At 35.3% G+C, this 27,430-nt stretch overlaps 1 protein-coding gene across 7 annotated transcripts in view; it reads left to right on the forward strand.

The window, feature by feature from the left end:
• The window catches only part of MAG (myelin associated glycoprotein), a 2,406,588-nt gene that overhangs the window by 413,618 nt on the left and 1,965,540 nt on the right, over positions 1-27,430 (forward strand). For 3 of the 7 annotated variants that reach the window (XM_044080480.1, XM_044080479.1, XM_044080484.1), the window contains exons 1-2: positions 23,847-24,049; positions 24,370-24,428. The exons of 2 other annotated variants lie outside the window; for them this stretch is intronic. The gene's annotated coding sequence lies outside the window, so the exon portion shown is untranslated. Of the gene's footprint in view, positions 1-23,844; positions 24,050-24,369; positions 24,429-27,430 lie in introns of those variants that run through there. 2 more of the 7 variants (XM_044080485.1, XM_044080482.1) reach the window with 2 other exon arrangements.

The following is a 27,430-nucleotide window of genomic DNA, read 5'->3' on the forward strand; positions in this document are numbered from 1 at the left end:
TAAAAAAGATTTCATCAATAATCTGTTAGAAGGTAGGAGATTGCTACATCTGGACTGCATACTATTACATACAGGCAAATTGAGATAAATGCCACTGCATCGTGTAAATGTTGACCTGAACCTGATACATATCCCACTTAGACATGAAAAGTGCTCACTAGTATAAATAACATCAGGCATGTAAATTATCTATTTGAACTTAAACAATCATGGATGGAGGATAGCTACCACACACTTTCTGACACGTTTGTGGAGTCATCTCCCTTCTTATATTAGTACTACAGTCATTAGTAATGTCTTTAAAAAGTAGTTTGATAAGTATATCAGGCTTACTCATATCTGAGCTGTCATCTTTCAGTGTATAAACTACTTAATGGCTTTTATACCATGGCCTTTCTTCTACCTATCAACATATATGTGCATTTGAGTATGTATATATATATATCTATATCTATATCTATATATATATATATATATATATATATATATATATATATATATATATATGTATATACACACACATGCACACACACACACACACACACACACACACACACACACACACACACACACACACACACACACACACACACACACACACATATATAAGTCTTCTTGTCTGTATTTATTTATATATTGTTTTAATAATGAGAGCTTTTTCAAGCCGGCATAATTATAAAATGATCATCACATAAAATGCAGTTGAATGTAATGCTAAAGACATGAATTAAAGCTTTAGTCAGTAACACAGCTGCTACTGATGAGCAGATTCAGCGGATGAAGAGAGGTTATCACAGGATCTGCACTGGTATAAAATCCAAGGCATACATACTATACCTGCTGAACACTGTTGAGATTGTGTAAGAGTAACAAGAGATGCTGTGCCCTTCGGCATCCCTTTCTCACCCTTAGCTAATAAAATTCAGATACCTGTGAGTGCCTAAGGTATAAGGTAACACAACTCACCAGCAACAAGCATGTTAATTGTCTGATATCTGACCGAATATATACTGTCTTACATTTACAATGATGGGCCTCTTGTGAAACGTTTAAAACATTTACCTTTCCAATATTAGTTACTCTGACACAATAAATGGTGGTATTATTTTTTAACAACCCTTACTTTAGCTTTTCTGTTCCAGAATGTTGTTATGCAGAAAATAATGCCTGTGGGAGTTTGAAATAATTCCTTTGGTTTGTTGTTAATTGTTCTTGTCACTATACTAACGTTACGTGTTAACCTGAGCCTCAAAGGTATATGTATTAGAATTTTTAAACTCATTCTGTCAAATACAATTAATTTCATCAGTCTTGCTTAATTCAGCTGTAAATTTAAACACAACTCCTAGAATTTAAAACAAACTGATAACATCTAATGAGTAGCTAGCTGGAAAACAGATTGAAAATAGTTTAAAAAACAAGGGCTGCTGCTTACTTAGTTATACAAAAATGAGACATCACTGCTCCTTAAAACTCTTTCTTTTATTCTATTTTCTATTCATTTATCATACTTTGAAGAGCTATATGAAATGTTATCTTTCTGAGAAATGAATCAAAATCGGAAATATTTTAATGTTCTCGCGGCCTTGTATGTAAACTAGCCATTACCCATCCTGAATGATTACGCTTCTTTAAGTGCTGTTCTGAGTGGAAATTGTCTTTTTTTATTGTATCTCAGTGAAAGAAGAAGTCTGCCTTTTCTGACCTGCAGGGATGTAACTTTGTCATGTAGATAGGATGGGGCTGTGAGGCAGAAATGCCTGTCAGAAAATGTTTATTTTAAATCACTGTGTCTATTCACATGTGTTAGTCAAAAACTGTAAATAATACCATATCCCCATCACACTGCTAACATATCAGGAGTGATACGGGTTTAATCCTAACTAAATAATCTTCACTCTTTTTCCAAAATGTTCAGTTTAGTAGAATGAGTTGGTTCAGACTGGCATCTTGCACTGTGCTAATAATGCTTCCTTTAAGGCTAAAATAAGCATATAACTGTATCATGTAACAAATGTTGCATCTAAAATTTTTTGCTGACTTTATAAACAGCTATAAATATACCTTGGCATGAGTTCTGCCTTAAAGAATATCTTCAGCCATCAACAAGGAGCCAAAACATTTTTGCAGCAATGCTTAGGTAAACAATAGCTTTTAATTATAGTATGAATACACAAAATTTAAGTGCATATTTTGTCTGAAATCAGTTTATTAGCAAATAACTAGACATGTATATGATAAGGTTCCTGCCTCGAACTGCACTTCTGATCTGTTAGGCATTCTAATAGCACTCTTATAAAAGAACACACTTTCCAATTGTATAGAATGAATAAAATGACATGTTTTTAATGTCTATAGACTAAACTTCAGTGTATATATTTTGCGGATTTCTTCCATACTGGCACCTATTTTTACTAGTTCTGGAACATTTGGGTGAAAAGAAAAAAAGAAAAAAAGATGATATAAAGCTATATCTATACCTATATCTATCTATCTATATATATATATATATATATATATATATATATATACACAACAAAAAAGCAGGCTAAAATCCAGTGGGTAGAAGCTGTGCTTAAGAAAATAGGAAGTATCACCAAAACACAGTCTAAAGCAACAGCTACCATGCAGAGTTCAGTTCAGGAAATGTTGCAAGATCACATAAAATCCAAGGAATAACCAGTCCGTAGCAAAAATCAAAATTGTTGTTTATTAGTGCACTCAGTAGGTTAGCACTTTCACAAGTTAGCTTCTTCAGACCATATAACTGTGGTCTTCCTTGGATTTTATGTGATCTTGCAACATTTCCTGAACTGAACTCTGCATGGTAGCCGTTGCTTTATACTGTGTTTTGGTGATATATATATATATATATATATATATATATATATATATATATATATATATATATATGTGTGTGTGTGTGTGTGTGTGTGTGTGTGTGTGTGTATGTATATATCAAGTTGTAGCACATGCGCTTGCCAGAAATGGAAGAAAAGACTTAAGGAAAGGAGCAAAGCAAAAATGTTTTTACTGATGATGGGAAGATGCGCAGGCAGTCATAAAGGGGAGACTGAAACAGGAAACCTCAAATCTGTCATCATTCAGAATATGACATATATTTTAAAAAAGAAGGTATACTTTAGGTGCTTTCTAAAATACATTTTGTGACACACGGTTCAGTGAATAAATGGAAACAAGGTGCGAAATTGGGGGCATACATTTGGAAATATAAAATTAATAAAAACATGGCTAACAAGTGGTATACAGGTTTACATTTCAGATAGACAAAGGTAGTAATGGAAGGGAAACTGACCAATAAAACTAGAATCAGATGTATAGTATGGCAACACAAGTCCTGACCCTGGAAAAACAATACCAGTGTTTACAGTAGCATAAATACTTAAAAGCCACTGAAGCAAGAAAAAAATTAAAAAAGCCACAGCTGGAAAAAAATGTGGCAAAAAGTTTAATGTGGACTCTGCAATAAAAATGAGTGCTACGAAATGCTATATGATCCACATGGGGCATCAGTTTGCGAAGGCATAATGTTTTTGTTCTGGATGCATTATTTCAAAATATTTGTCTTAATACGTTTTATACAAATATATATTGTCATGTGAGATGAAGACCACTTGGCCTGTCATATCTTCCATTTGCTCTTCCCATTGGATATCCTTTAGATCAAACATAACAAACAATGTATTTTTTCTCTATATCGCATGAGAAATTGGATTGCATCTGCACCATTTATTTCTTGAACTCTCTCACATTTTAAAATCTTATACCCTCTTCAGGGAGGTAGCTCCAGTCATCCATTTCTCTCTGAAAATAATGCTTCTGTGTCTCATACGTACATAATACATAGGTATTCCAGTTCTATTGAGCCTTTTAAACATTTACACCTTGGTAGTATCTTGCCTATCAGAAACACTTTTTGTTTTTCTCCAGAAAGGACATACCAGGCAGTCCTGGGGTAAATTTTTGAAACTATGTCATGCAATTGAGTAATCTGAGTTATGTTTTAAGGAAGATAGTAAGTTACTGCTTTAGATGCGGTGTGGGGGGGGCTATTCTAAAATTTAGGAAAGTGCTTGGTTATAAACTTGTTCCATCACTGAGTTTTATTTATTGGTGAAGTTTTATATCCCCACTTCTTGTATCTAGGAAAACTGGGTGTCTAATGGTGTGCTAAGGGAGACAGACATCTCTACTCTGAAATCTATAAAACACTGAAAAAATAGTTAGAGCTCCAAGCCTCTTTCAATAGCTCACAGGTTTTTAGGTTTGTGACATTTTTGCTTAAGAATCTTTGGGATCTAACTAATTATTTGATATTTTTAGTGAACTGCCTCCATAATGAGGCATTGCACATGATCATTGGTCTGATCAATTCTGACTGGTTTGTAATTACCTTTATAGAACTTGATAATATTCCTTTAGCAATTGGCTGTGCTAACTTGAAGTATTTCCTGATAACTGTTATCACATGATAGACAAAAGAGTGGAATTATCAGCCCGACTCCATAGATCCCTATGTTTTAGTTTTCTGTTGACATGTTGAGTATGCAGTCGAAGGAGTATCTACCGAGAGTGATGATGATTATGCACTTTTAGCATTTTGTGTGAGACCATGTTTTGTATATCGAAAGTTTTCTGAGGAAAGATAATTCTGGAGTGTTTGAGTATCAGAGAGTGACTTAACAACAATATCCAGTTAGTGTCATAACCATTGTATCTGGTTCCTGGTGTCTCCCCATTCTGCTGTCCCACAGTAATATGGTCCATTCTCCAGTCTGGTGTTCCTTGCTCCTCTCGTAATAAAGAGTAGCAGGTCCAGTGTCCACCCTGATGTCTATATAAGGAGCAAAAAATAAATAAAAAATGATCTGCTGATCATGCTAGGGTGGCTGTCTCCTTTGCCCCAACCGTATCTGTGCTTCTGCTCTCTGATTACAATCATCTGCAAACTTTGTTAGCAAAGATACTATGTTGAAACTTATTTTTTAACTGCTATTTTAAAGTTCTGAATGAAAAGTATTTTTTTATTTTTTATTTTTTATTTACATTTATTTACCGGGAACATCCGACTAGACACAGTTCCTTTTTCAGCGGATGCCCAGGGAGAAAAGCTCCACATCATGTACATGATAAATAGAGATACAAAGTTGCAGCAATAGTAAACAACATTACAGGCTGTTGGCTTTAATACAATAACAAGATATTGATTATCAACAGTATATACAGTAAATGATGCAAGTTAAGAAGTTTCTTGTCGTTTATAATATTAGTAACAAAGTTGTCAGACAAGAGTTTAAAGTATGTAAAAACAACTAGCTAATTCTGACTGTGGTTAGTAGTGGCGGTAGTATAATTGGGTTAGGAGTCTAGGTGGGGGTGTACGGGTGGGGGTGTTACTCTGGATTAGAACAAGGACAAAGCCAGTGCAAATTTAAGTGGAATTTGAGTGCAGTCTTGAAAAGGCTGCTGGAAGGTAGAGTAGTTATAGAGGGTGGAATATTGTTCCAAAGTTTAGATATGGTACATGAAAATATGGCTTCTCCTGCTGAGTTTTTGGGTTTGATAACAATGAGTTGATTTTTGTTGCTTGATTTTAGGGGCCTAGTGGAGTGATAGGGTTGGAGAAGGGTTTGAAGAGAAGGGATGTTAAGGGGGTGATTAATACGTTTATGAGCAAGGGTGAGTTGATTAAAGTGAAGGAGTTGTGGGAGTTCTAGCCAGTTTAGTTCTTTAATGTAGATACAATGATGGCTGCAGTAGGAGGTTCCAATGGCAAATTTAGCTATTTTGTTGTAACAAGCATCCAGCTTATGTAGGTCTGTCTGTCTAAGGTTGGTAAGTATGGGGGGTGCATAGCTTAGGGTAGAGATTAGCTGGGAATTGGCTATGGAGATTCTAGCCACCCTGGTTAGGAATCGATAGCTTCAATATAATGCACCAAGTTTCTTGTGAACTTTTTTTATTGTGAGAGATATGTGGGTGTCAAGTCTAAGTTTGTTGTCTATTTCCACACTGAGTACTTTTGTGTGTTCTGATGGAGAGATGATGGTATTGTCTTTGGTGAGAATGTTGAAGAGGGGATGTTTTGGGTGGCTTTGGAAGGTTGGAACAGAAGAAGTTTTGTCTTACTTGGGTTGAATAGGAGCTGAGCATTGTATAGCCAGCTTTCTACAGAAGAGAATGCGTGATTTGTTGTAGTTCTGGTAGGGTGGGGGCAGAGCAGATGAGAGTAGAGTCATCTGCGTACTGTATAACAGATGCTTGTGTGGTGGCAGTATGTAGGTTGTTAGTGAAAAGTGAGAATAGCAGAGGGCCAAGGATAGACCCTTGAGGAACTCTGAGAGTAACTGGGAGGCGAGGTGATAGGTTATCGTCCCAGATTACTGATTGCCGGTGTCCATGTAGATAGCTGTGGAACCAGTTGCAGGCTGATTGTGAGAAGGAGAGGTTGGGGAGAGTAGAGAGTAGTAGCTCATGAGATACTATGTCAAAGGCCTTTGAGAGATCTAGAATACGGCAGTAGAGAAGAGGCCATTGTTTTTGTGATGAACTATAGTGTTGGTGAAGGAGAGCAGAGTGGAGGTAGTGCTGTGATATGGCCTAGCTAGGAGGCAGTTGGAGACCTCGGTGTTGATACATTTTTCAAGTATCTTGGAGAGAGGGGAGAGGATAGCAATGGGGTGGTAATTGGAGTGGTCAGTAGAGGGGTGCCTTTGTGGAGGGGAATGATGTGTAATATTTTCCATATCGAGGGAACATAGCCTTCTGTTATGGAATGGTTGATTAGAATTGAAATTGTGTAGGCTAGTGTATCAGCTGCAATTTTCAAGTATTCAGAGGGGAGGTTGTCAGCTGTGAGTTTGGTGGGTTTAAGTTTTGACAACAGTCTTTTTATGTTGGAGGTAGGTACCGAGGTGAAGAAAAAAAGAGGAGTGGGGATTTAGGGTTAGGAGTTGGGTGGGCTGTTGTAATGAAGTGTTGTTTGCTTAGAGATGTTATCGTTTCAGTGAAGTGTTTGTTGAAGAATTCAGCAATACTGCTGGAGGAGGGGAGAATGGACAGCTGGGGGGTATCAACCTTCCTTGGGTGGAGGATAGTGTTAATAGTGAACCAGAATTGCTTAGGGTTGTGGTTGGTAGAGTTTAGGGTGGATTTATAGTTGAGGGATTTGTCTAATTGTATATGCTTTTTGGCATTATTGTGCAGTTCAAGGAATGATTGCCTATCTGAGTTATTTTTTGTTAGTCACCAGTGCTCCCAGGCTTTATCTCTGGAATGCCTAATAAGGAATATAAAGTCATACGGAAATCATGTTTAGATGTACAAAAATATAATATTACACTTAGGAATATAATAGTGTAAAGCAAACAAAATAAAATCATTATTGTTACTTTTGAATGCATCTGTGCAGTGGGGCAGAGTTCTGTTGAGAATAATGTCACCTGAGTTCCAAAATAATCATATACAATGATTGCCAAGGCACATTACAATTTATTAGTTGTTTTATAAGAAATCAAGCCAAATTATTTATTTATTTTATTTATTTGACATTTGTTATCGGGGTTAGTCCAACTGGGACAGAGCCCTGTTTCAATGGATACCTGGGGAGAAAAGCTCCACAGAAAAACATTCAATTAATTTGACATACAGTATTACAAAAATGTATATAGACGTAAATAATAGAAGTTATCATGCATGGCAATTTGAATATATATTGCAGCATGAAGAGAATACAGTGAAGAGAAACAAGAAAATAATATAGATAGAGCATTAGCTTTTGAAAAGCTAAAAACCATGGCAGATAAGATTGGTAGAAAATAGTAGAAGAGATGGTCAAGTATGAAAGAATTTATAAAGTACAGAATAGAAGCAGAGATGAAGGAAAGAATGAGTAGCAGTGTTGCAATAAAGAGATAGACTAGGAGAAAGGTAGGGCTACACAGAAGTAGAAGTAAGAATGAGTAGGAAACTTTAGAGAGATAAGTCAGTCAGGGGGAAGATAGCACAGACATAGTTTATTTTCCTTTAAATTAATTTTTACTGCCTTTCTCAATTGGGATTCGGATCTGATGTATTGGATTGTAATTGTCTTGTTTATAGGTTCATAGGTTGGTACTAGGCTATCGGCCCTAGGGCCTATACAAGCCTAGCCATAACAATTGCCTGGTTATTTCTTCCCACGTTATTTACTTCCTGGACCCCTGTCTAGCAGGCCGACTGATGTGATCCCTGGGGTGAATTTCCTTTCTCCCATCTAATCATCAAAGTTCCTTTTGAAGAGGGCCAAAGAGGCGCTCTGCTTGACATGTATGGGCAGTCTATTCCAGAGTCTGGGGAGTCTCTGGGTCAGGAAACCATCCCTTTAGCATGTTTTGTTTATTGTGATGACAAGATTTAGATCACTGGAGTGTATGGCTCTGAGGGATTGGGATTTCTTTAAGTGTAGCATGTCCAGCAGCTCTGGGTTTGACATGGCCTTGTATGTTAAGCAGAGATCGCCTCTGAGTAGATGATATGCGACAGAGTATAGCTGGAGTTTTTTAAGGCGGTCAGCATAGGGAATCTGCTTTACACCTGTGATTCTTTTAGTGAGGTATTTCTGCGGCCTTTCCAGTTGTTGCAGGTGTCTTGAGAGGTACATACCAAATGGGGCATTGTATTCTATAATGGGTCTAATGAGGGGTGAGTACAGTGGGATAATGACCTCCTTTTTTCTGGATGAAACGCCCTTATTGATGAGGTGTGCCACATAGAAGGATTTCCTGACTCTTGTGGCAATGTGGTTATCGAAGGTGAGACCACTGTCCACCTGTGTCCCGAAGCCTCTTATCACACTTTCAGTGTTTAGTATACTGCCACCTATGTGGTAATTCACGGGTACATGTTTTCTCCCAAAGGGGATAACTATACATTTCTTGGCATTGAGCTTGAGCCCATGGCTCTGGCACCAAGCATCTGTTTTTGTAAGGCCCTTTTGTAGAGTATCCACATCATTTGGGGATTCAATAATTGCTCTCAGTTTGCAGTCATCTACCAACTTTGTTTGCCAGAGTCCCTTAGTACTGGCCTGTACTTCAGAGAAGTAGATGCCAAACAAGAGTGGTCCCAGGACTGAACCCTGAGGTACTCCACATGTCACTTGTCTGGAGCCGGATTTGGAGTCAGCTACTTTTACAGTGTGGGTTTTGTCAGTAAGCCAGTTGGCAACCCATCGAGTGATGTAGGGATTAATGCCCAGCTTAGTAAGTTTATCTATGATTCCAGAGTGGTGGATGGTGTCAAAGGCCTTGGCAAGGTCCAGATAGGCTGTTTGGACCGCCTTACCCTCGTCCATGGCTCTGGAGACTGATTCCAAGAAGTCAATCAGGTTCAGGAGACAAGATTGGCCCTTCATGAACCCAAACTGTGTGGGGTCGAGTGTTTGAATGTTGTCAATGTCTTTGTTTATAAGTTCCATGATAATACGTTCCATGGCCTTGCAAACCAGGCTTGTCAGACTGATGGGGTGGTAGTTTCTGGGATCCAAGGTGGATCCCTCCTTGTGAAGTGGCATAACTGTAGCTGTGCGCCACTCATTGGGCATGAAGCCTGAGGTAAGGCTATGATTAAACATGACACTTAAGTGAGGTGTCAGTTCATTTTGTAGTTCATGTAGTACACAGCCCGGGATGCCATCTGGTCCCATGAATGCTGTATTCTTAGCTTTGGAGAGTGCGTTTTTTACATGTGTGGATGTTATTCCCAGCATTTGGTAATCTTCTGGTATTGAGATGGGCCATTTAGTGGGTGAGGGGGGGGTGAGGTTGGCACTGAATTGATCTGCCTGGGTACTGGCAATATCCTTGGGATCAGCATATTTAATGCTATTCTGTTATAGCTCAGAGCAGATCTGAGCATTTCCATTTAGATTCTTGACATAGTTATAGAATGACTTGTGGTTGTCTTTGGAATCTTTGGCAATTTTATTTTCGTAACTAGCTTTTGAAGATTTTATGAGGGATCTCAGCTTCTTAGTGAGGCTGGTAAAGGACTTTTTTGCATCCTGGGATTTTCCTCTTTTCTGAAACAGTTTTTTCCTTTTGTTGTAAAGTTTGTTTATGGCAGGGGACCACCAGATTGGCTTCATTTTTTTGGAGGAGAGCATCTTGGCTCAATTTGGGATGGCACAATTCATGTATGAGTAGATGTGCCCATACAGTGCCTTAGTTCGTCCTTAGGATGACGTTTCTACTAAGTGTTTCAGTCATTATGAGATCTGTAACTGCATTATGTGTTTGAGGCATGGATGTCAAGAAATTCGTCTCAAGATTGAAGCTTGAGAGCAAATCTTGGGATCTACATCAAGAACACATAATCAAAGTTATGATCAGAGACCCGACCATAATTCTTTGAAGTGCATGGAGCCTTATCTACTCCATATACTACTGCTTACAAAAGAGAAAGAAATGTGTTTTACTGGCTTCTGAAAGTCAGTAAAGCCCTTAGCAAGCAGCACTGGTAGCACTCCGTGCCTAGTTCAAGTCCCAGTATTAAAAGCTCTTAGAAAGATGCTTAACAATTGTTAAATACTTTTAGTGCTATTAATATCAGATCTCCTGGTAGAGCAGCACATGACTTAGTTGTCTTTTTCCCAATATTGGAGTAAAATCACAGTGGCCCATGCACTACAGGTACACAGCACAGCATCATCAAACAACTGCATACAGTGATTTGAAATGACTGTTGTCTGAAGTCACAAAACTGTTAGATTAAAAAATGTATTATGCTCCACCCTGGACTGGCTAATGATAATAATAGTATTAATAATAATATTACAATAATAACAATAATGCTGTTAATTATTATCATCATCATTATTAAGTTTAATGTAAACTATAGTCCCCAGCTTCATTTCCCCACAAATCATGAGTAGAAAATTTCCTCTCATTCTTTCTCTCAACAAGTAAAAGTGACCTGCTGGTTCAGTCCGAATTTTTACTGATGTTAATGACACTGATGTTCAGTTTATAGTCATAAATCTCTTACATAATATCTTGATGATGATGATGATGATGTGTGTGTGCAGTTTGAAATACGGATTACCACCGGTGAGATCTGATGATTGTAGTTTGGAGGTTTCTTAATGTTCTATGGGCAAGTTGATTAATTTCTGTTATTTATTTTTTTTTCCAAATATTTTTATTAAATTTAAACACATGAAAATAGTACAAACATTCTAGTGTAAGTTTTGAATAGATAACTATATACAATATTTACATTTGGCCTAATATGAGAAATGTTTCACAAAAAAGAAATAATAGAACTATTCCTTTACCAATATGCATTCAGAATATTTAAATAGCATTCAGTCAAAATTATAAAGAATTAGTTGTTTTAAGAGTTTTTATTAAACCAAGAACTTTGATCCAAGGATTATCAGTCAGTTCATTTCCTGGGGTAAATTCTTGCTTTCTTGACTTTTATTTCTGTGAGAGCAGATTCTTCCAATAATAATAAAAACTCTTCAAAGGTGGGTGATGCAGATGATTTCCATTTTCTAGTTAAACATTTTCTTGCCACTGCTAAAATAGTCGAGGAGATAAAAATTGTTTCTTGTCATAGTATTCATGACATTTACATTCAATAGAATTAGGGGTTTGGATAAAATAAATGTATCTGAAAATAAAGCTTGACAAAATTTATCTATGTCAACCCAATACTTATTAATTTTATTACAGCCATAAATATTGCGTTCCCAATCAGCTGAACATTCCATAGAACATCTCCAACAAACAACAGAAGCAGATGATTGTATTTTAGCAATTTTGTTGGGAATATAAAACGCTTTGTCTAAGAATTTCCACGTAAAGATTTTACACATTTGTAGATTGGAAATTAATTTCACAGAGTATAATAGGTTGGATTTGACTTCTGGAGATACATTTAAAATTTGGCCTTTATCAATAAACTTCCAAAATTTTTGTTTTGGTATAGTTTTATAGTTTATTAAAATTTTGTAAAGATTAGAGATTAAGTTAGGCCAAGTCAGATTGTTGTACTTCAGATTTTGAATATGAAAAATCACCTCAGGTTTAGTTTTAAATGAAGAGTTATTTATTATTCTACAAAGGCCTTGAGCATGAGAAAGAATACCATTTAAGATAATCCAATCAGAGTCTGAGATATAAATATTTTTTATTTCATGAGACTGTAATACTGTTTGCCAACAGATGAATTGTTTTGAATCCCAGTCTTGGAAGACATTTTTGTGAATTCTGTTGGTATAATTTTTAGTAATCCTGAAGGGGATTAATAGATCCCACCAGAGTTTTACAACTAGGTTTGAGTTTATAAATGTTCTGATATTACTATAAATATGATTTATTATATTTACTTTGGTAGGTTTTGCAATATTATATTGTAAACTAATGCCAAGTATATACCATAGATTGACATTTTGATTATCAATTAAGAGATTACCAGCTAACCATGATTGTATGAAGGGATTTCCATGCAGATGAGAAATTAGGATCCATCCAATTAATGGCTAATTTGAGAATGGAAGCCTTAATATAGGAATCAAGATCTGGAAAGTTTATCCCCCCCCCCCACCTGTTTCCATGGTCTAATGTGATGGTAAAGTGCAATTCTATTTCTTTTTGGAAACCATAAGAAATTTAGTAAGATTTTGTTAAAGTCATTTAATATCATTTCATTTGGAGATATAGGAATGGCTTGGACAATATAATTTATTTTTGGAAGTAAGATCATCTTTATTAATTGTAGTCTGCCTTCAAAATTTAAAAACAATTTGTTCCATTTTTCTATTAGTGATTTTATGGTAGACAGAGTGTTTGTATAATTTGTGGTTGTGGTTGTATTTATGTTATCACATAAGGTTATTCCTAAGTAATTTATGGATGATACTAATGTGCCAGTTATGTGATTTCAGTTAAAATGTGTGTTATGTTTTCTATTTAATATCATATATCTGGATTTTTTATTACTTATTCTTGAACCTCAATTAAGATAAAATCTAGTAGTTTGTAAATCTAATTCTCTGAGAGATTTTTCTGAAACTCCTAAAGTTAGAAGAATGTCATCTGCAAAAAGCATGATTTTAGAGTGGAATTGTCCATAAATTTTAATACCAGTTATTTTTGGTGGTTGACGAATAGTAATTGCAAATATTTCAATAGCTTTAGTGTTTAGTTCCTTTGGTAATTTTTATGGCTTCTGAAGTAAATGGGCCAAGTTTTACATAAGCAAGGTTGTTACTATATTGACTTTTTATCAGCTGTATAAATTGGGAGGAAAAATCAAAACTTTCTAGTGATTTAAAAAGAAAGTTCCACTGTAATGTGTCAAAAGCTTTTTTGATATCAAGGGCAATTAAATTATCTCTATTAATAACATCTATAAGAGTGAGGATCCTTTGAATGTTGTCATGTGCTTGTCTGTTGTAAATGAAGCCTGTTTGATCTTTGTGTATAATGTTTATTAAGGATTTCTTGATCCTTTTTACTAAGATGGATGTAAAGATTTTATAATCATTGCTAAAAAGTGAAATAAGTCTATAAGAACTACACAAAGTTGAATTTTTATTTTCTTTTAGAATAGGGTTAATTAGAAAATATCTCTATCTCTATCGCTGGGTGGCGCAGTGGTGCAGCGGTTAATGTTGTCACCTCACAGCAAGAGGTTCTTCGGTTCAGTTCTTGTCTGGGGTGCCTTCTTTACAGAGTTTGCATGTTCTTCCTGCGTTCGCGTGGGTTTCCTCCTGGTATTCTGGTTTCCTCACACTTTCTAAAAAAGACATGCGTCTGAAGCATTTATCCCCGGGCCTCCGCTGAAAACAGGCTCTGTGGAACCTAATCGGACTTTCTCGGTCAACAAATGTTAAATAAATAAATAAATAAAATCTCCAAGAGGGAGGAACCAAATGCTGAGAATGAATTACATTTCGAACATTGTGAAATAAAGTTAAGGCAGGAGTTGGTAATAATTTATATATTTCATTTATGATTCCATCTATTCCAGGAGCTTTATTATTTTTGCTTTGCTTAATGTTATCAACTATCTGTTTTGGTGAAATTTGTTGTTGTAAGTCTATTGTTATTTTCTCTGGTAATTTGTTTATATTAGATAAGTTTATATCTATAGCTATAGAATTTGAGTTAAGAGGAATAGTGGTTTGAAGATCAGAATAATGATGTTTAAAAGCATCAAGAATATCAGTAATATCTGAAACTACTCTGTTACTTTTATCCTCGTATAATTTTTGTGATACTATTTTCAGTGGATTTTTTGATTATCATTAATACATTATGTAAATGTTTAGGAGACATTGAATATGAGTTAATTTTCAGTTTTTCTAAAGCTAAATTGGTCTTATGTGTTAATATTTCATTATATTTTTTATTTAGCTGATATATTCCTTTTTTCTTTGTGGAAGCATCAATGGAATCATCTAAGTTTAAATCAATTGTTTTTGTATAACCTACAGTTCTGATTCCCATTCTTTGATTTTGTTTTTGTGCCATGAAAAAGGTTTGCCATATAAAAAAGCCTTTAATGTATCCCATAAAATTACTGTATTTTTATCTTCTGAATAGTTAGTTTCTAAAAAAATAATTTATTTCTGCATGTAGCCATGGTTTGAATTCCTTTAAATTAATAATATAGGCAGGAATTGTAGTTGTTGGGTTTAATTTTTTAAAAAGTCAGATTCCATTTTAAGAATAAGGGAATTGTGGTCTGAGAAAGAACATGGTAAAATTGTAAAATTAATTACTTTCATCTTTAGATCTTGGGATATGTAAAGTTTATCAATTCTAGTTTGAATATTGAACCTATAATCTCTATGTGAATATGGTAAAGAGGTTTCTTTATACACAAAGGTGTCAATCAAATTTAAGCCACTTGTCCAGTTTTTAAGAGCTTTCCCTATTGGAGATAGATGAATAGGACTACTATTTCTAGTCTTAGAATTGTCTGTGATGCAATTAAAATCTCCACCCAGAATTAGGACCCCTTTTTGAACTGTATTAATTATATTTATATGCTTCCTCGCTGTTGCCATTCCTACACCTGGAAACCAGTAAAAATTAGCTAGAGTCCAAATTCTATTATTATATTTTATTACTAGTGTTGCTGGTAGTCCTTCCTTATCTTCATATTTAAAGATAATCTGAAGCATAGTGATACTTTTTTCCATAATATAATGTTTCCTCTTGTTTTTTTCTTATAAGATGAGTGAGATAGTATTGTGTAATCCTTGGGATTCCACACAAATTTATTGTTAGCCTTAAAATGAGATTCTTGTAAAAATATTACTTGTATCTTGTTGATTTTTAAGTATTTTAAAAGATTGGCTCTTTTCCTTGGATTATTTAATCCATTAACATTTAGAGATAGTAATGTTAATTCAATTTAGTATGTTACATTTGAATGAGATTTAATCATGGTATTAACTAAGACTGAATGTTGTATAATATTATTAATAATTATTATGGATAATGATATCGGTAATATGCATATTCTTCATATGTTACAGAGGTAATGATAGTTTATCTTAGGCCAGACTAATAAAAAAATAAGAAATTATAATTAAATACATATTTTATAAGAAATGAATTAATCATAGAAACCAATTTCAAACATGGAGTGAAAGCCACCCCTAATCTGATAGATGTGAGTTGCTCTAGCAGATTATTCATCAAACTAAAAGATAAATCAAACAAAGTGAGCTTGAGCAATGATATGGTTACAGGAGAAAGATAATAATATAAGTTAACTGAATTAAAGTTAAAATAGAAGAAAGTGATTGCTATCGCATTTTCCTTATGCAAAAATGTGAAAAAGAGTTCATATGTATAACCCAATACACAATAATAAAATAACTATATCTTACCCTAAAGAAACTTAAAAACCTTTGTTAAATAAATTTTATAAATATTAATTTTATGATGTTATAAATTATGCTTTGATAGAATTCTTGTTCACTTGTGACCTAACAGGGCATGTTTTAGAGAAATTTTGCAATAAGGACCATTTTATTTCAAGATACTTCCCTAAGAACATGGGAGTAGATAATAATCATTAAAAACCCCATATATCTTCTGGCATACCTTTTCTCAATAGTCTAATCAATCCAGATGACAGCTTAAATGGCCGTCAATAAGTAAAATGCAAAACAGGATTCATACTAGTTGTCACAGTTATATCAGAGTGCGTCAATCTGTCAAGTTATTTTTTAATTTGAGATTCTCACATATAGTTATTGAATAAACACATGTATAAATCAGAATCATATAGAAAATTAAAACAACCTATAATATTCAGTTAACTATTCTTAGTTTGACAACTGATAAAGTAATATGATGAACTTCTCTATGATATAGGGCAAGATATTATACTGTCCAGTTGAGTTGAGAGCTAATGTAATAATATCAGAAATAAATCAGTATTAGTAACATCTTAACATATTTATTCTGTTTTAGTGTCTTTTTAGTATATGCACAGAAACAGTTCAAAAACATTAATTAGACAATTATAATATGTTAGAGAGACCTATCTTACAGCTGCAATGTTTAGAAGTTAGTTATTTAAAAAAAATATTTGCAGGATTTAATACCATCAAAAATTGCCATATACATATGGGCATTATAGCAACAAGGCATTGATTCTGAAAAGATTACTGCCTGAGGCTAATGGATTTGTTCCTATTAAATGTGGAACAGCATATATGTTTGGATACAAATACCAATGACAAGGATTTATTTCACCGATAAATAAGATATTTTAACTAGTAATGTAACTATCAAAAATAAACTAGTATAGCCTGAGTCAAGATAAATAAAACTTTCTTGCATCCTTCTGACAATACTTACAATTTATGAGTTAAGAAGTCTGATAGACCTTAATAGATCTATGCCTAAGTAATTTCTGGAAAGGTATAGATGTTGAAGTGATACTTTTTGAAAATCTTACGACAATAATCAAAAATAGAATTTAGTTGGCTAAGCTGTCTGCAATATAAAAATAAAATAGCTGCCAATTAAGAATTTTAACTTAGTTTTGTTAAGTTTTCACAAATGGCTTCTACCACAGAATAATTGTAAAACTTTCCTGAAAGTGAAATGATTTCCTCTATAAAATAAATAGACATCAAAAAACAATTTTCTAAAGATGAATAATTAAACTTTACCAACCCTGATAAAGTGCTATGTTAGGTAAGAATACCTTCTCAAGTTATTTGTATGAGGTTATTTAAGTATACATGACAAAATACCAAAACATTCAACTGTGAAATATATTTAAAACTGGTCTTAGATTCCACACAACTTGTCCATTTCCATATACACTCAGACCTTAAGATGAACTGAAATCACAAAAGCCAGGAAATGGTGAATTTCTGACAGTTATTAGGTAAATGCATATATATGGACCACATGTTTTTTTTTTTTTTCTTTATCCCGTGGTTGCACACTGAACAGACTATGTATTAATTCTATTCAGAAGCATTTATGTATTACAAATAGGGGAGGGACCAAAAAAATGATTTACAAAGCTAAAATTACCACTTCTTACCTGCAGATGAAGAAGGACATAGGCAGTGTTTGACCAGTAACAAGGTTAAAGATTTGCTTCATTTCATCAACTGATTTTCAAATTGAACTATATGTCTGTGAGAAGGCCATGAAATAAACACAAAAATCCAAAATTAAGTAAGTAGAAACAGCACAAATCATTCAAGCCAATCAAAAAGATCCTAGACAGTCCAAAGGAGAATGGGCTTTTGGCTAACAGAAATAAGTATATATTTTTTAAAAAACTTATATATTGCTTGCTCTGACATGACCTTGATAGTCATATTGCTCACAAGCTAAAACATAAACAGGAACTCTGCCAGGTGCACTGAATCATCACAGTGAGTAGCATTTAAAATATTTCAGAAATTTGAGAACTGCTGCCACATTTAAATAAATATATATTAGCTGTGTGTCCAGTAAATGTCTTATAACTTGAAGAGTGTACATGTAAGCAGACTAAATTATATGTAATTAGTCTTTTGACTAATCAAAATGGGTACTTAAAGTTGGACAATCCTAGGTAATCGTGTGTTAATAATAAAACTAGCCATTGTAGCTAAGAAGTTTAAATTTTATTTCCCCTTTAAGAAGAACTTCAAAACAGTGCGTGTATGGGCGCAGCTATGTAACTATGGAGCAGACTCCTATCATTTTGTGATGTCTCCTAGTCTAGAAGGAAATGCTGTATAAGGTGATTAAATCAACTCTTATTTTTCCCTTTAATGTTGAAATTAAGTTGTTCGTAATATGTACGCTATGAATATAGGCAGACTACAATAAACAATACAGGAAATACTGTATAGTTAACAATAAAGAGTATGGATCTGTGATAAATTAAATGAAACTGTAGTTGGCTTTGCTTTGTATAAATAGACAGATACGGAATTTGTTTTGTAAGCTCATAGAAGGATCGTTGTTTGTTAAAAGCTATGTAAAAGAAGCTCGAGTACATACATGCGCTCAAGATGTGAAAAGAGAGTGTGAGGATGATTTGAGCATGAAAACCATTACAATACATAATGAAGACGTTTTATCTCTGTAAATTTTGTTTCCCACATCAACAATGAACATGAAACTTAAAAAATCCCAGAGAACAAAAATCAGTTAACTGTAAAGCATTACTACAAAAAAAATGTAGTTTTCATGTCACGTCATGTAAATAAAGGGACAAATCATTACAATAGTGCTAGGTTAATGTTATTAGCTTAAAAGGCTAATAATTAGTGAAGTGAATAAACATTTGAGTATGGGGTCAATGCTCAATCACAGCAGACAAAACCCTCCAATTATGTATTTTAGAGATTCAAATACCTAGAAATTATGAAATACTTTATGTATAAAGCAAGTTGTCAATAAAGTCATGTAGTATATTAAAAGGTAAAGAAGACATATAAGAATACATACTTTTTCACTTTGTTCAGAAGATTAAAACTCAAGATTTAGTAGCTGCTTATAGCTTTTAAGCTCAGTTTTCTGTTTCTTTTTCCCAATGTCTGACCTGTTATTTTTCTCAGGAGATCTTTTTAATGTGGAAGAACTTGACCAGTCCATATCTTCAGGAATGGGGATTATATTGTTGTTTTTGATGAAGGAGATAGTTCCTTCTATAGTGTTGAAAGTTTTTAAGTCATTTGAGAAAAAAAATCTGATTTTTGATGGGTATATGAGATGGGTTTTTATTTTATTTGGTTTTAACAATCTTACTAATGGCCAGGCTTTCTTTCTTTGCTCTAAGACTCTTGATGAATAATCATTGTCAATTCTTATATGGTGTTAGTGGGCTTTTCCTCCAAGCTTACTTGAATGACTTGGCTTGAATGGCCAACTATTAGCAGCATTATTTTGAGCTCCTTAAACTACACCAAATTACAGGAAATTAAATTATCTAATTTCTTTGAAAACAAGACAAAATAGTTGCTAAACTACTAATCTAAAGATATACCAAGTTTGAGGATTTTACCTAAAAATTTTCCTATCAAAATATTTTGGAGAAAAAACATCATTGTGGAAATGAGCAACATAAAGAATTCTGAATCTCTGCTGAAGAAGGATATACAACAGATGTCTTCCACTCTTCAGGATCTCTCATTAAAGATGGACAAATTTACAGATAAACTTGAAAGTCTTAGAGAGAACTGTCAAATCAAACTGACATTTTAAAAAAGAGATTCTTCAATAACAACGATCCAAATGAATAGGCACTGAAACATCACTTACTGATACTGATGGAAGGCTCAAGGAAGAAGAGAACCAGGGTGAATTTCTCACCCAACAAAATAATTGGTTAACCAACAAGCTCGACGACCTAGAAAACAAAGAAAGAACTAATATAAGGATTTTTGGTCTTCCTGAAAAGGCTGAGGGTGAGAACATCATTTTATTCTTAAATACTTGGCTCCCAGAATTACTTGATTTAAAGGAAAGCTTATCTAATGGTATTGAGACAGCCCACAGAGCAATAGGGAAACCAGTGCCATCATCAGCTTCTGCTTCTCCCAGGTCCATAATTGTCAAATTTCTTTCATAACTGGACAAAAGTTCTGTTATTTCTTTGACTTATCTGTGCTTCTGTCTCTCAGGCTTTGTGGGTTACCAATAGCCCATTCAGTCAATCAGGATTTCCATTCTGTTTTTGACTTTTTCTAAAGGGCAATAAAACCCACAGCATAAAAAACAAATACTTTATAGAATGCAGAATAGATATAACACAACACGTTATAGTCACCACAAATCATACTTGCAAATATCTCTCATGTATTGCAGTGCACAGTATCTGTAAATGCAGCTGCACAAAAACACATACAGACACAGAAAGCACCATTATTTAAAAGGCTACATTAATACACAGTTACAACTCTGAGATCACTGTGGCAAGGAGGCAGTATATACTGCCCCGCACACATACATTATAGGTAGTATAGGTGGCATCCTTAGCACCTTCCCATTAGAAACACAACATAACGCAGTATAATACATTATACAGAGATGACTACATGTACGATAAAAAAGGAGTGTGTATCATCAGGCATTACTGATCTGCAAGTATCAGAATAACCAGAAATTGTAGAGAATGAGCCATTAGAATGGTCCTCAAAGGAGGATAAATGCTCCAGTAAAGGTCTTCACATTCACATTCACATAGGCTAGGCTTCACAGTAGCTGGACTCATGATGCAGATGAACAGAGAGCAGACACTCCAGGAAACCAACAAACATTCTACAGGCAGAAAAAGTAAAATGCTCTATAGATGTGGCATTCAGCCTTGTGGTAGTGGTACCAGATAGATGTGCACTGCAAAGAAAGCTCATTCAAGATATACAGGACACAAACATTGACCACATCACATCACATAGTGGCAATTAATGGTCTCCCAAACCCCGTACTCTATACCACATTAAATTCCACAGTTGTTAAAAAGCAGAAGCCACTACACAAATCCTATTACTTATATGTATGTATGCATATGTACATGTACTGTATATGTATATGTACTGTATATGTACATGTATATGTATATTTACTTTTTTGTCTTTTTCTTAATACTTGCATGTATGCTGTTTATGTAAGTCATACTTGGAGAGTCACTGAAGCAGGAGTCAAATTCCTTGTATGTATGCATACTTAGCCAGTAAATGTGATTCTGATTCTGATAATACATTCTTTAAAATAATTGATAGGGCTTGCAGAACAGCAAAATCTCTGTCCTTCCATTTATCTGTGTGGTGTTGTGTGTTACCAGCAAAATGTTCACCTGCACGATATGCTTTTATGAATATTAAGTGCCAGGAATGGTTAAACAAAGATCATTGTTTTCCCACAAAATATATTCAACATGTACCACTTAGCAGCAACAGTCACATGTAATTAATACATAATCTGCACAAGTCGCTATTAAAGCATCCCATGCACAATTCTTACCCAGCATCCAAAAGTACTGGTTTTTCACTTATAACAGAATATCCAGTTTAAAGGCTGGCCAGTCAACAAGGTTCAGACACTGACATGGAGCAGACCTGAGATAAGGATTACAATTCAAATGGGGTCATCCTGTGCATTCCACCCAACTCAGGATATCACTTAAGCCTTTCAACAGTTAGAGCACAATTTACTAAGTGGTGCAGAAAACTGATTTGAATGCCATGAGAAGAATACTAGTGCCCAGGTCACCTGAGTAAACATCTTTTGCACATTCCAACAGGTGTGTGCACAAGTAACCTGAGTAAACATCTAGTGCACATTCCAACAAGTGTGTGCTGAGGTAACCTGAGTAAACATCTAGTGCACATTCCAACAGGTGTGTACCTAGGCAATCTGAGTAAACCTCTAGTGCACATGCCAACAGGTATGTGCCCAGGTAACCTGTGTAAACATCTAGTGCATATATCAACAGGTGTGTGCCCAGGTAACCTGAGTAAACATCTAGTGCACATTCCAACATGTATATGCATACTTTGGTTTAATGTACAACCAGGCTACTGTTAACCCTATACACTCACAAAGTCAAGGAGAAAGGTATTTCTACTGCTCAAAATTGTTTCAGCATCTCCTTACTAAACCACATGAGATAATCCAGTGTCTCAAGCAGGAACATAAAAGGACACATTTGATATATATGGTTATATTGTGAAGCTTTCTCCTCTATGTGTCACATGTTAACAGTGCCTCAGTGAAACATCTGTTGATCATTCAAGCTAATGAAGCTCAGTAACTACAGGAGTGCATAGTGTCCCACTTTTGTCACCTCGTGTTCAGTGTTGCTCAATACTTGCACCTTCTGAATGTGCTGCTGTACCTCCAAACATCAAAATTGACACCCGACATGCTCCATATGCTGCTCATCAGCATTGCCATACTTTTTGATGAATAACATCTTTATCCAATGAGCAGCAAACTGTATTTGGAAATCCCATACTTTTACTGAATGTTCATATAAAGAATCATGCTTGACAAGACTGCATCAGAATCAGTGCATTTAAACTAATAACATATACTCCAGACATAACATCTACACCTGTAGTAACATGGATTAGAATTTAATTTTATGTAATTAACTATTGTCAGCTATAATGGTTCCTTTCCCTTGCATATCTCTAATCAACTCATGTAAGAACTGGCAAAATGTGATCCGGCCTGTAATTAGGCTAGTTAGTTTTACAATTAGTACAGTATAATTAATGAAGTGAAATTTGTTTTGAAATGACTAGTTCATCAGTTTTGTACTCTGGTAATTTTGAATACGCAGTAAAAAATCTACAATACCTTTGTGTTCTTGTACCCATGCAGAAAAAATCCTGTATTCATTCAGTATAGGGGAATAAAATGTCTTGCACATCCAGATTTCAGCTCTTAAATCTCAATCAGTACTAATTTTTCTTTCTGTATTCAAAATCTTTGACAGTGCACAGGTTAGAGGCTGAGGATACATGGTAACTTATTCTTCTCAAGAAGACCATTTTAAAAGACTGCAATTTAGTCTGTAAAATATGAATTCCTTATTTTACCTTATACAGAGCTTCCCTGCTTTAAATGCTGCTGTGTAACTCTTTTCCTTTACTCCTTGCATATTTATACACATTTCCTGTTTTGGAGATATGAGAACAGTGACGTTTTGTTTTTATTTTCCTCTTTTTCTTGTAAATTAATAATATCACTGACAAGTCTTACAAAGATTTCAAAAAGGGAAGGTTGGTAATTGGTGGAGTTCAAACCTGCGACCTTCCTATGTAGCACTATAACAGAATTAATATCTGCACCATCATCTTCCCTTTCCAAACTATCGTTTTACTGAGTTATCACAGTCAGCCTCAGCTGGTCTGCTTTAGGCAGCTCAACCTGACCAGTAGTATTTGCTCCAGGCTAACACAGTCTAACCTTCTCTTGCATGGGATGCAAGACAGAAAGTTGTCTGCAGGATATTTGCTCATACTGGCATGTAACTGCTGTTCTGGCATCTGATAATTAGAGAGATATACTACTGTGTCTTAAGCTTATTTCTCCTTGCGTGAATGTACATCTGTTGAGCTTGCCTTGCAGAGCAGAAGCATAACTGCGCATCTGAAGAAATAACACTTCTGATGTGAGGCTATTTGCAGGAGAAGACAGGGAACATCTCATTAATTATAACAAGCAAGCAGTTTTGAGTGTGATGAAGGCACAGGGTGTAGCAAGAACATACAGCTTGAAATGCCACCCAAATGCCTTTTCATGTATATTATCTGCACAGTCTTCACAGATGTAGGAATTTTCCATGTGGGCTTTTTTATGCCTGTGCAAAAATGTAATACATGAATTTTACAAACCACCCACATCAGTAAGAAAGCAGACTGTCACATCTCTTCTCTCCCTCTCTCTCTCTCCCTCTCTCCATCTCTCTCTCGCTCTCTGTTGCTTTCTCTGTCTTCATCACTGAGTCTCCATTGAACAGCGCTGTGCATAAAGAACCAATTTGGCAAAAGGTAGGTCTGCTGGGGAATAATAATATTGCATTGAGAAAGAGAAATTTGATGATTTTAGACAGCTTGTTGTAATACTAATCCTATATCATTGTCACTGACAGAGTTGTGAAAGGTTTCACTTTGAAGAGAAAGAGAAGGAATCCAAGACAGTGACTACCTGTCTCTGGGTTTATTTATGTTTTTTTTCACTGAGCTTTATATCTAGCTGAAGTTAGAAACTACAGAACAGAAACTTTATACCATCCTTTTCTTGTATAGCAAACAGAATGTGGCAATTTCTAGTACAAAGGAAATGAGACAAATACTCTTGTATATTCTAGTTTTCTGACTGTGGCAGGAATACAGAGATCAGCTCTCTGAAAAAGACATGCATCACCAGGTATGTTTGCCAGTATCTCTGAATGCAAGTGTTTATGTGCATGACTCTGTGTTTGCCTACAGGTATACAGAATTGAAGTATGTATTTATGTTTGTTTGCATTATGTGTAGGGGCTCTTTTATATGATTTGTGGATATCAAGATAAGAGTAGGTGCATGATTGTTTTTGTGTATTATGATTCTGCGTGTGTGTGTGTGTGTGTGTGTGTGTGTGTGTGTGTGTGTGTGTGTGTGTGTGTGTGTGTGTGCATGTGTGCGTGCACATGTGTTTTGTAATAGTATGATTTTAAACATATGCATCTGTTAATGATTCCTTATTACTGTACATGTTTTGTTTACATAAACAATGCTAGTATTAGAAAGTACTTGTCAGCAACTCTATGCATGTCTTATCAGGATACACACATGGATGATGGTTTCTGTATCCATATCTTTGAGTACACTAGATATATGGAGTTTACTGAGTATTTAGATAAAAGGGCATGACACTGAATGTACTTCACAGTAAGAGCTCTAGATCTTTCCTGGGTCTGTTTTATTGGCAGGCAGTAATGCTAACATATGTGGGAAATCTGTATCAATGATAAGAGTCTATATAAATGTCTATGTCTGTATATTCTCTTTACTGAAGTTTGCTTGCAAGATTTAATGTTTTCATTTTTCTGCTTATATGTAAAGCTTGTGTTTGAGGATGACTGCTTTTGCATTGCTATGCTTCATCACTTGCTTGATTATAATGAAAGGGATCTGTTTATTTCTTGGTAGAACATTTCTTCATGGAAGAAAGCATATAATGATGTGTTTTTATTTGTAACAAAATTCACAAATGTGCTTGTTTGTGCAAGTAGCATGGGTGCTTGAATACGTGCTCATATCTGTGAATAAATGCATCTTTATTACTTTATGAACTGTACTGACTGTATTTCAACTTTCAGCGTCAGCTACGTTTCAGATGTTGTTTTGTTTCCACAGAGTAGCTAAGGAAGTGCATTCTGTTGTGTGACAGGTGTCAGTCTTTTTACATCTTGGGTCCTATACTTACAAAAATGAGCATGATTGACTTTCCTGATTTTTTTTTTGTTTGGGAGAAACAGCAAATGGGTGTTTTCATACTTGACTGCCAAGTCTCTCAGAATAGGTTTCCTTTCTACGATCACTCCCTTCATTTCCCTGAGCAGGGTACTACTCTGAATGGCCATGTTAAAGCAAGAATGTCTGCTGGACCAGACAAGTGATGAATGATGCAGGGAGCATGCTGCTTATCAACTAGTTCAGTAAAAAGCTATATTTATTTTGGACTAGTTTAAATTTTGAAATTATAAGGCATGCAGTTTCCTCACTGTCTGCTTAGGCTACATTACTTTATGTGGTATTAAGAAGTATTATCTGTTGAAACAAGAAACCAAACATTCTGAGTTATCTAGAGGGAAATAAAAAAAATCCTTATGCCTAGTCCTTTTTTATGTGTTGTAAGAAGTGCAGGAATGTTTTTGACAACAGTAAGAACAAAGCTGTGTGTTAGAGAAAATCCGTTTGAAAGCCCCCACCCCTGTCACACTCATACTACACCAACAAGGTTTATTGTGCCTGTTGCGTACATCTTTGGCAACGCTACTCTCACTGGTAATCCTGCTTTTAAGTAGTTTACTGGAAGAAGGGAGGGATTTAAAGTGCACAGCACATAATTAAATCATGCGTTTGTGCGTGCTATGAAATTCATGTAAATTACATGCCTTAAAATTGTCATGCATATGCTTTACAGCATTCTTCTAGCCAAGCTGTCTGAAAAAATATAATTTCAAATCCATGTTAATGTTGTTGATGGAAGTCTGTCTTTCTTAAAGTTTTATTTCTACATTGTGTTTTGGGTTGCCTTAAAACAGTTCTGTTTTTCATAGGTTCATAGGTAGGTACTAGGCTATCTGCCTGAAGGCTTTTATAAGCCTAGCCGGAATGTGTTGGCTTTCGCTTCCCCCTTAGATTAGATCCTTGTGCCTCTGTCCAGCAGAGCCATAAAAGTGATCCCCAGGGTAAACTTTCTGTTTCCCATCCACTCGTCAAGGTTTCTCTTGAAGAGGGTTAGTGAGGAGCTCTACCTAATATAGATTGGAATCTTGTTCCAGAGCATGGGAAGTCTCTGGGACAGGAATCTATCCCTCCAGCACGTCCTAGTTATTGTTGTGGTGAGGTTTAGATCTCTAGAGCATGTAGCTCACATGGATATGGCTTTTTTGGGTCTATATTATAACATTGAAGTCTGAAAACGTATAATATCGAACCCTATGCACCGAACGCTGAATATAGCAAAGCTGCAGAATATCGAATACTTTCCTAGGGAAAGTATTCGGTGGGCCATTTCTGCAACTTCACTATTTCCTCGACTGTGGAGTGAAGGTTATGGACCGGGTAAAGGTAAGTGTGTGAATGAAGGTAAGTGTGCAAAAAGGACCTTAGGGTTAGTGAGTGGGTAAGGTGAGTGTGTGATAGAACTTAACGGTTAAGGAGCGGGTAAGGTGAGTGTGCGGTAGTTACGGACCTTATGGTTCGGGTTGAGTTAAGGTAAGTGGATAGCTAGTAGTGCATATATGGTTTAGTGTAGGGTTTTGTGAAGTGTATGTGTGTGGATTATTTATTTTGGTGTGCTTGTGCTGTGTGTGTGCATTCTCGTAACAGCAAATTTTTTTCCTTGGAAAAAATTTGCTGTTCTGAGCGTTCGAGCATATCGCATTTCGAAATTCCAAGGTCGAGCTGATGGTGTTCGACATTTTGGAATTTCGATAATGTGTTATAGACCCGGTTTTCTTTAGGTGGAGCATGTCCAGCAATTCTGGGTTGGGCATGGCCTTGTATGTCAGGCAGAGATCACCTCTGAGTAGGTTATATGTAACCGAGTACAGCTGGAGTTTCTTCAGTTGAGCTGCATAGAGCATCTGCTTGAGGCCAGTGATCCTCTTGGTGAGGTTATTCTGTGGTCTTTCCAGCTGTTTTCCTGATCTGGATAAC

This window comes from Protopterus annectens, chromosome 8.part0, assembly GCF_019279795.1.
Source record: "Protopterus annectens isolate FY-2018-M chromosome 8.part0, PAN1.0, whole genome shotgun sequence".
NCBI lineage: Eukaryota > Metazoa > Chordata > Ceratodontiformes > Protopteridae > Protopterus > Protopterus annectens.